Source organism: Physella acuta, unplaced genomic scaffold (genome assembly GCF_028476545.2).
Source record: "Physella acuta isolate Inbredline_101_S28 unplaced genomic scaffold, ASM2847654v3 ptg000406l, whole genome shotgun sequence".
Lineage (NCBI taxonomy): Eukaryota > Metazoa > Mollusca > Gastropoda > Physidae > Physella > Physella acuta.
This window is the reverse complement of record NW_026731925.1, coordinates 114,471-123,406: the sequence shown is the minus strand read 5'-3', so window position 1 is coordinate 123,406 and position 8,936 is coordinate 114,471.

The window sequence follows — 8,936 nt, the reverse complement described above, 5'->3', positions numbered from 1 at the left end:
AATTTTTTTTAAATTAATAAAATATTAAATTTTGATACCAGCTAAAACACGTTTTAAGCAGTGCTAATTAATTATAAGTAGTTCTTTGACAAACAAAAAAAATACCATTAATACGCTACAATCACAAAAACTATAAGATACACACACACTCACACGCAAACACGAACTATATTTAAAACGAATAACAAAACCGAGTACAGTAACAGCTAAGTTAATAACCACCCCCTCTGTCACACGGCAGTGATACTCCATTTATAAACGACCCATTACCAAGTATCAAGGTATAGTAGAGTCCCCGTTTCGAACCAGACGGGCAGGTGAAGTAGAGTTCACCTTTTTCTGCGACCTCGGCGTATGAAGTGATAGTGTGGTCATTTACTTTGCCCAGCCAACTTTACTTTTCCTAACCTTAGGTATACATCAGTCTAGCGCGTTACCGCTAGGCCTTATTTGTCACGGTATATGTTACTGTTATTTTACAATAATGTTAATTTTCAAAGTAATACGTCTTTGTTCAAGTACTCTATAAGTAATGCTGACAACCTTACCTGTTGTCCTACTCAAACTGGTATTCGACGAACTGAGTCCGGATGATGATTGAGTGTCGCGCCATTCTAAGTTGATCACCGCGCCTTCAATGCTCATTCTCTTCTTTTTGCTGGTACTCTCAAATGGTTAATACAAACTCGTAGAGAAACAGCGTTGTGTCCGTTTTTTTTTAGTGTCTAAGAAGTGATTGCATGATTGTTACAATGTTTTCTAGCTTTACTAAGTGTATGCCTCTCTGAATAATGTATAAATATAATAAGAATTTAAGGAATTTGTTTATAAATACACACATCACACACACACACATATATATATATATATATATATATATATATATATATATATATATATATATATATATATATATATATATAAACTTAATACTAACCAAAACCAACCAAAACACAAAAAAGCAAACATAATACCAACACAAACCCAACACAAATGCAAACGCTAACATAAAATACAAACAAAAACGCAAACACTAACGCAATTAAAAAAGCAAACAGAAACCCAAAAGCAAACACTACCGCAATCATAAACACAAACACAATTTAAACTCAAATGCAAACACAAACACAACCATAAAAAGCTCACGCGAACCTAAACGCAAACAATAACGTAGAACATAAACACAAACATAAATGCAAACATAAACGCATAGTTATCATAGTATAGCCTATGGCGCCAAATCGCACCCTGCCGGGGCGCCGGCGGAACCGCCTGATACAACTGAGTAAACAACTATAATACCCCATCTTGTCCATAGTCTATTGAACTCACTAAATCGAATGTAGGCGCCATATCGCTCACGGGAAATCCCGGGGCGCCAAATAGCACCTTTTTGGACACCGGAGAACGTCCGGATTCGATTTAGTTAAGGACTTGTGTAACTCTTCTTATCCATAGTCTATAACACTAAAGCGAACACAGGCACAATTGCGTTCTTTGGATAGCCCAGGACGCTTTATCGACCCTGCCGGGGCGCCGGTGGACGTAACTGATTCGATTTAATGAACGACTATAATACCCCCAGCTTGTCCATAACCCAAAGATAGAAGTAAACATACAGGACATTAAGGAGCGGTTTCTAAACTGTTAATGATTAAAAATGATAATAAGCCAACAGTGTAAAATAAATAATAAACCGGAAGTGAACTCCCCTAAACTTTCTCGAATATTCTAAAATGAAACTACGAGGGATGGCAACTCAGGACATAGACAATATTTATTTGTAATCCATTTTTAATTACTAAAACTTTTTATAATAGAATAAAATCTCGTAAAAAAAAAAGAATTGCACACCAAGTGAACGCCTAATAAAATGTGCGTAATAGTGCGGGATATTATTAGTACTTTATAAATTTACGTGCGTTTTTTTGAGAAATCGGAAATAGCGTAAATTAGTACTTCCTGTCAACGGAAATTACTCAAAAGTCGACAGAAGGTACAGAATTAGATCTTTTACTTACATGTGAAATTTCATTTATCTATCTGAAATAGTACTCACGTTATAAGCTTTTGAAAAATTCAAAGTAGAAAAAGTACCAATTCCTGTTATCGGAAATCGCTCAAAAGTTGATCAGGATCTACGATTTTCATAAAATTCTTATATATGAAATTTCATCAACCTAGCTGTAACGGTATTCAAGTTATAATAAAATTACAGCCTAATTCATGTGTCTAATCTAAAAAGTGGTTTGCGTGCAGAGTTTCTTTTAGTTTAGAGAAAAGAGACAGCACTATCAACCCTAGCGCCCGTTGTATCTTTCCTCAACGGGCTATTTTTCTCGTATAAGAATATTCGAGAATGTTTAGGGGAGAATACTCCCGGTTTATTTATTTTTTTAAATCATTCAATTGGATAATAAGCGATTTAATAATATTACACAATGGCGATCAAGTTTTTTTATTATATGAATGTGTGGTAAAGGTCCGTCGGTCCACTATCACATACAGAGACACACACATATATATATATATATATATATATATATATATATATATATATATATATATATATATATATATATATATATATATATCAAACCAAAACATATACTCTTCAACAAATATTGGTACCTCCGTTTGTTTAGAATAAATATGCAAAATGTTAGTAGGAAATGCTAGATAAATACAGGTATAATGAGAATATAATATTTTCTACAAGTCAAGCAAATAAGATCACAACATTGCAGTTTACTGTAATTGTCGTTATGCTCATTATGTATTGTATCTCTCTCTTATGATCGATCACTCTCGCGCAAAACATTGCTAGAATTCTAACTTTAAGTCATTGAGGCGTAGTAATTATAATTTTAAATTATTTATATATTTTTACTAAAACAAAATCTAATAAGAATGTACTTAAACTACGCCTGTTGACATTTCCTGTTCACTGTGTACTAATATATGTGATTTTCACTTAATGAACCAATACATTACCTTTAAAATTTTACAAGCGGCCTACCATACAACACGGAGAAATATAAACAACTAATGTATTGACACAGCTTTTATATAACATAGTTTAGAGGTCGCATATTTAACATTTAAAAAATAAATTATGTTTCATTACAAAGAGCTTTCTCATTATAATTATCATTATATGCTTACATCATTGATGATGTGTTTTGTTTTAATTTGTGATATATATTAATCTACATGGAATCTTTTTCACTAATATCACCTTACTTTGCTCTCGTTAATATCGTTATTTTTGTACATGTTCCCAATATGCTTTTAATAATAGTTATTGAAATTTCAAGTTATAATTGATCGATGAAAACACGCAGGAAATTTAGAGACAATGGGTTGTTTTCAATTGTGAGATTAGTGTGGGTAACGATGCCAGCTGTTCGCTCATGGTGGGTCACAATTGCGTATGTCAGCTTAGTTTGTGTCACATTGACATATGTCAGTTTAGTTTGTGTCACAATAACATATGTCAGCTTAGTGGGTCAGGATGACATATCCAGCAGGTGAACGGACCTCTGACTATAGGAATACACCTTTAAGGCCATAAGACCTACATACATCTTTGTGTAAAAGTAGCCTAAAAACACAATACCAACTTTTTTTTGGGTTGTGGGTGGGAAAGGGGTATGTTGACAAGATTGATCTTTATTGTTGAAATACATTCACATAATAACTGACAGTATTATGTCAAGGGCTACTTCATGGCCTGCTCGTGTTGACCAGTGTGAAAATAAACATCGTCTACTTGTCTTTTTAGTGACGTGTCTGCTCACAATATGGATTGGCTTTTCTGTGACCAATTATTCTTATATAAGTGCATTGATAATGATAACATTGGAATATTATACAACTTAGATTGAATTTTATGATTGATTTAATATTTAAAGTACGTGTTTCATACACATTATTTTACATAGGCCTTCGTGTTGTTTTATTTGGCGTATTATTAACACCAATGTAATTAGTTAGTTTTAGGTCTAATATGATTATCTATTCCATTGCGTGAAAATATTTTTCTATACCGTAAAATAATTAATTAAAATTGTCAGAAATTTGTGCATTGTATCTGATTTAGTTGTAATTAATATTATTTGTATTAATTATTTAATACTCTGTTTATTTTCAGTTGTTTTTTAATTGCAATACAATTTAAATTCATTAAAAATTCTTACCACCCTCATTTCGCTTGACCCAAATGATAGAAAATCGCGGGAACCCGATGATATTATTCTGGATGATTCAAATGTCGGCAAAGTTGAGCCAACTCTTAGCTTTTATAAAATAGACATCCGGCATAGCCGTATAAATAAGAACATTACTGAAAAAGATAATCTTTCTACCACTGAGTACATTTTTCATGCTTCGACTGTGGTACAGTTTGCACCTCTGTGTAAAACTGTAGTACAGTTTTGTAATTTTTTGTCTTAATTACTGTGTACTTCTTTTAAACACATTAAAACATTGGTTGCTTTAATTCTTCTTTAACCACAAATTAACTGAAGGTTTTGTTGTTGTTGTTTTTTTCACTTGTCACATCTTTATAAAAAATTTAGGATTTCTAAAAAAAAAAAAAAAAAAAAAAAAAAAAAAAAATCATCTCTATCAAGAAAATTCTGATTGCGTTTATTGTAAAAATGATTTATGAAAATTTTTTGTTAAAAGAAATTGTCTTTTAATAAACAGACGGGATGAAAATTATCGCGTTTATGTTTTTATACACCCCAAAAACCTGCGTAGATGCAGTACGACATAGACGTTCATGGTTACATACTTTTCAACAACCTGCGTAGAAACATTAAGACATAGACGTGTAGCTCTCACGTCGTGACCCTCACTACAATAAAAACATTCACCTGACGTCACAAGTTTACCTGCCTGCACTGGGAAAACGGAGTAAATTATTCCATGGACTTTTTGTTCGGCTGGGGAATTATGAAGTTTTCAATACGGAAACTCCAGTATGTCATTTAAATATTTTATCATTTTATTAACATCGAAGTATTTACTCTCTGGATATTATATCACGTAGAAGAATTGGTAATGGATGATTATAGGAAAATATAAATAACATGACAATGCCAAATAATAAATACAAATAAAACATTAACAAACAAGAAAGAAAGGAAGAAAAAATAATACAACAATGCAGAACAAATCTCAAAGTTGCTATACACGTTACGCTAAAAAGCTGAGCTGAACAACAGCGTAAAAAATAGTTATACATAGTAATTGAAAATCCTCGTAAAATGTTAATATGTTGGCTTTTTGTGTTAAAATCTTGCTTGTAATGAGAGGTTTGATTTGAACCAACATGAGGTTTTTTTTTCGGCAGTATGCTAAAACTAAACGGTTTATTTCATTTGTTTTCATTTATATTATATTTCGTATTATGGATTGTGAATCCGGTAAGAAAACAAAATGTGTGAATTTACAGTTCAATTAAAATAAACTAAATTAAATTAAAATAAGGAAATGTGTATGTTGAGTTTTGAAATATTTGCTCTATGAACCTCGAAGTCCCATAACCGTATTAAATCACATAATAAAACCACACAAGTAAAAAACATATAGCTTATTATTTATTACATATTTGTAATAATGATTCAACAATTTTGAATATGTTATATTTATATTTTGAAAAATTAATCTTTAAATTAATGGTTCTCAAAGTTTTTGGAGGTAACAAACCCCAGTAGTTTCATACACACATTCACTGGAGCCTTGTTATTAGTTCTATAGTCTACACATAATCCGATCGTGAATCATGAGTCATGGTTAAGTTCTTTACCTCCGCCAATTCCCTGACTCAGACTCACCGAAACCCTAGGGTTCGATTTAACCCAGGTTAAGAACCTTTGCTTTAAATGTATTGAAAACTCAAGATACTTTATAATTCTAAAGCAAACTAATAATTTATTATTGTTTTTAATAAAAGGTATGTATCAAATTAAATAGTCGCCTCTACGGCTAGATGCACGTGAACTTGGATGAGTCCGGCTCAACACCTTGTAGATCTTTTATAACAGCCTGACATACGATGACTCCAATAATGAATGTCCCAACAACTAGAAACACCATGGCTATCGCTCTTAGGACGTGGACACGTTGATCCTGCTTCTCACCAGACTAGTCTTTTATGCATCGCATTTAGCAAGCACAACCCTGATTAAAGACACATTTTTTAACGTTTACGTGGACTCCACATGAAAATAAACTTATTATATATATATATATATATATATATATATATATATATATATATATATATATATATATATATATATATATATATATATATATATATATATATATATATATATAATTATTATATTAACAACAGAAATGCACTAAAAAGAAAAAAATAATACAATTTTCATTAAATATAAAATAATTATAAAAATATAATAAATCTGCGGTTACTTCAAATATTAAAAAAAATTACTTTCTTTAAATATATTAAATAAATGAAAGCGTGTACCGCGTGTTTAAATACTAATTTTTATAGCGGCCCACGCTATATATAATTTTTTTACATTTATATTTAATAAAAATTGTATTATTTTCTTCTTTTTAGTGCATTTATAAAAGCTTGCAATTATAAACTTTTTTTATGTATTTATTATTTTTATACTTTATAGTATTAACGAGTTATACGCATGTTAAGACAATATAGTGTAGCAACAAATATTATGATACACAATTTGAAATGTGTAACCGGTGTAACGGGCTCAAATTCCCATGAGGCGGGTGTAGGCCTGACTTTCCCCAATCTTACTAGCTCTCTATGAAAAGTCTTTGCCTGTTAAAGATAACGGAAAACAGAATCGATTCGTGCGAGAATCAACCCAAGACAGTGAACTTGTTAAAGGGGATGGCTATCGTCCTTCTGATTGCTGGTATGTTTATCTTTGGCCTTACGTTGTCGCAGGCTGTTATACAAGACATTCATGGTGTCGAGTCAGGCCATTCGGAGTTTACCTGTGCCTAGTCACAACACAAGTGTTTACTTTTTTTAATGAGGTGATGTTGCTATAGATAATGTACAGAAAATGCTCTCCATATAAATCCAAAACAAAAATTAATGTTTATTTATTTCTGTTAATTAATTTTTAAAAAAACATTGCTTCTACTTCATATTAATGTTTTACTACAATGGCATCAAAAATAAAATGATGAACAGTTTATTATTTAGCATTTAAATTAGTTATTTTATTGTTTTATCATATTTTAGTAATACGTTATTTTAAAACCAGGAAATATCCACAGTAATCTACATTTTATCACCTTTGCTTGACTAATAACATTTTCAAACCGTGTTTTCGATTGTGCCGATATTGACAAGTCAAAGCATGAAGAATTTACATTATCGAGAATTATATCCATTTTGAATTAAAATAAATTGAATTAATTATTGTAATGTCTTAATTAATCCTTTAATTCGGGTCGTCCATGCTGCATTTATGCTGTATATATATTTTTGTATGCAAAAGTTAAAAGCTTGAACATATTTTGTTTAACTACTTGTTTGCTTTTCACATATTTTAGTAAGCATGGCATATGAACGTGGTAATTTATTTTAATTGTATTGATACTCTAGGTAATTTTTGAAGTTTGGGTTATTAATTTATGTGCGGGGAATGTAGGTGAGATAAATCGTTTAGTTGGGATTTAATGGTAGTGTTGTAAAACAAATTCAAGTTTAGAGCAAATTTAAATGTAGTCTAATTAGTTTATGCAAAATTTTGGTTTTGGTAAAAGTTTGGTTAGTTTTCGAATAAGATAGATCAGTGTTAGAATTCGATAAACATTAGGATTTCGTATTTCTTTGCCATTAATTAAATTACATTAGAAATTTGTTTTTAAATTATGTAGTCTTAACTTGATATGATATAAAGGAATTCCCGTTGTGTTACATGGAAACCGAGTGCAGATAGATCGTACATCTGCTGCAGTGTAATTTACAATTATCATGCCTAAACCATTGTCAGGATTGCGAGTTACGCAATTTTTAGTCAATACATGGGAGTAAGATAAATAGACATGCATACACCAATGATTTTATCCGTCTCGCAGGCAGTGTAGGGTTTAAAACATGAATGAACAAAATGGCTCTTCAATGGCCGAGCATTGTGGAAAATTCTTAACTAGCGTTTTTTCTTAAAACATGAGCTCTGATTAACTTCAGACGCTGTTTCATTGGCTTAGATTTATTTTTAAAAATCAGAGGAGTAAAAAAAACTTAAAACAGATTTCTGTTATTACGTTTGGTTTTGATATACATTTCAATGTTATTCTTCGTAAAATTATTTTCGAGAAAAATATTTATTTAAATAAAGAAAACAAAAAGAAGTATAAAATTGGATAACCAGTTAAACGTCTAGACTTTAAGTTCGTATCACATTTTATACAATAAGTTAATCCTAAGCCTAACCGTATTCATCCATCTAACCGTAATTATTTTACATAGCACAGCTTTAAGACTCAATTAGCGATTGCTGTTGCTACTGCTATTCAATAAGAAATTCCACGTATTATTTTAATTCTTATCAAACACAATAATAAAACCATATAAGTCACGTACAAATCTTTACGCATGGCTTATTTTTCAAGAATTGATTCAACTTGGCTCTTCATAATATCTCAAAGAAAGTCTTTCTGATTCGATGGAATCTCGTAATCGATTATTCATTCGTTTGTACTCAAATGTGGTAGTTAGTAAAAAAAGTAGCTTAACATCAAATAATCAATTATTTTTTTTAATCTTTGTTCTTAGCGTGTTTCAGCCTAATGGTCTGTCGCCTTTTAGATTTATAACATAAAAATACCGCAACACATTATAATCTATATATAATTATTTTCTGTGAGACGTTAGAAAACAAGCTGCAAGCGCGCCTTGCAGTCCCCTTTCT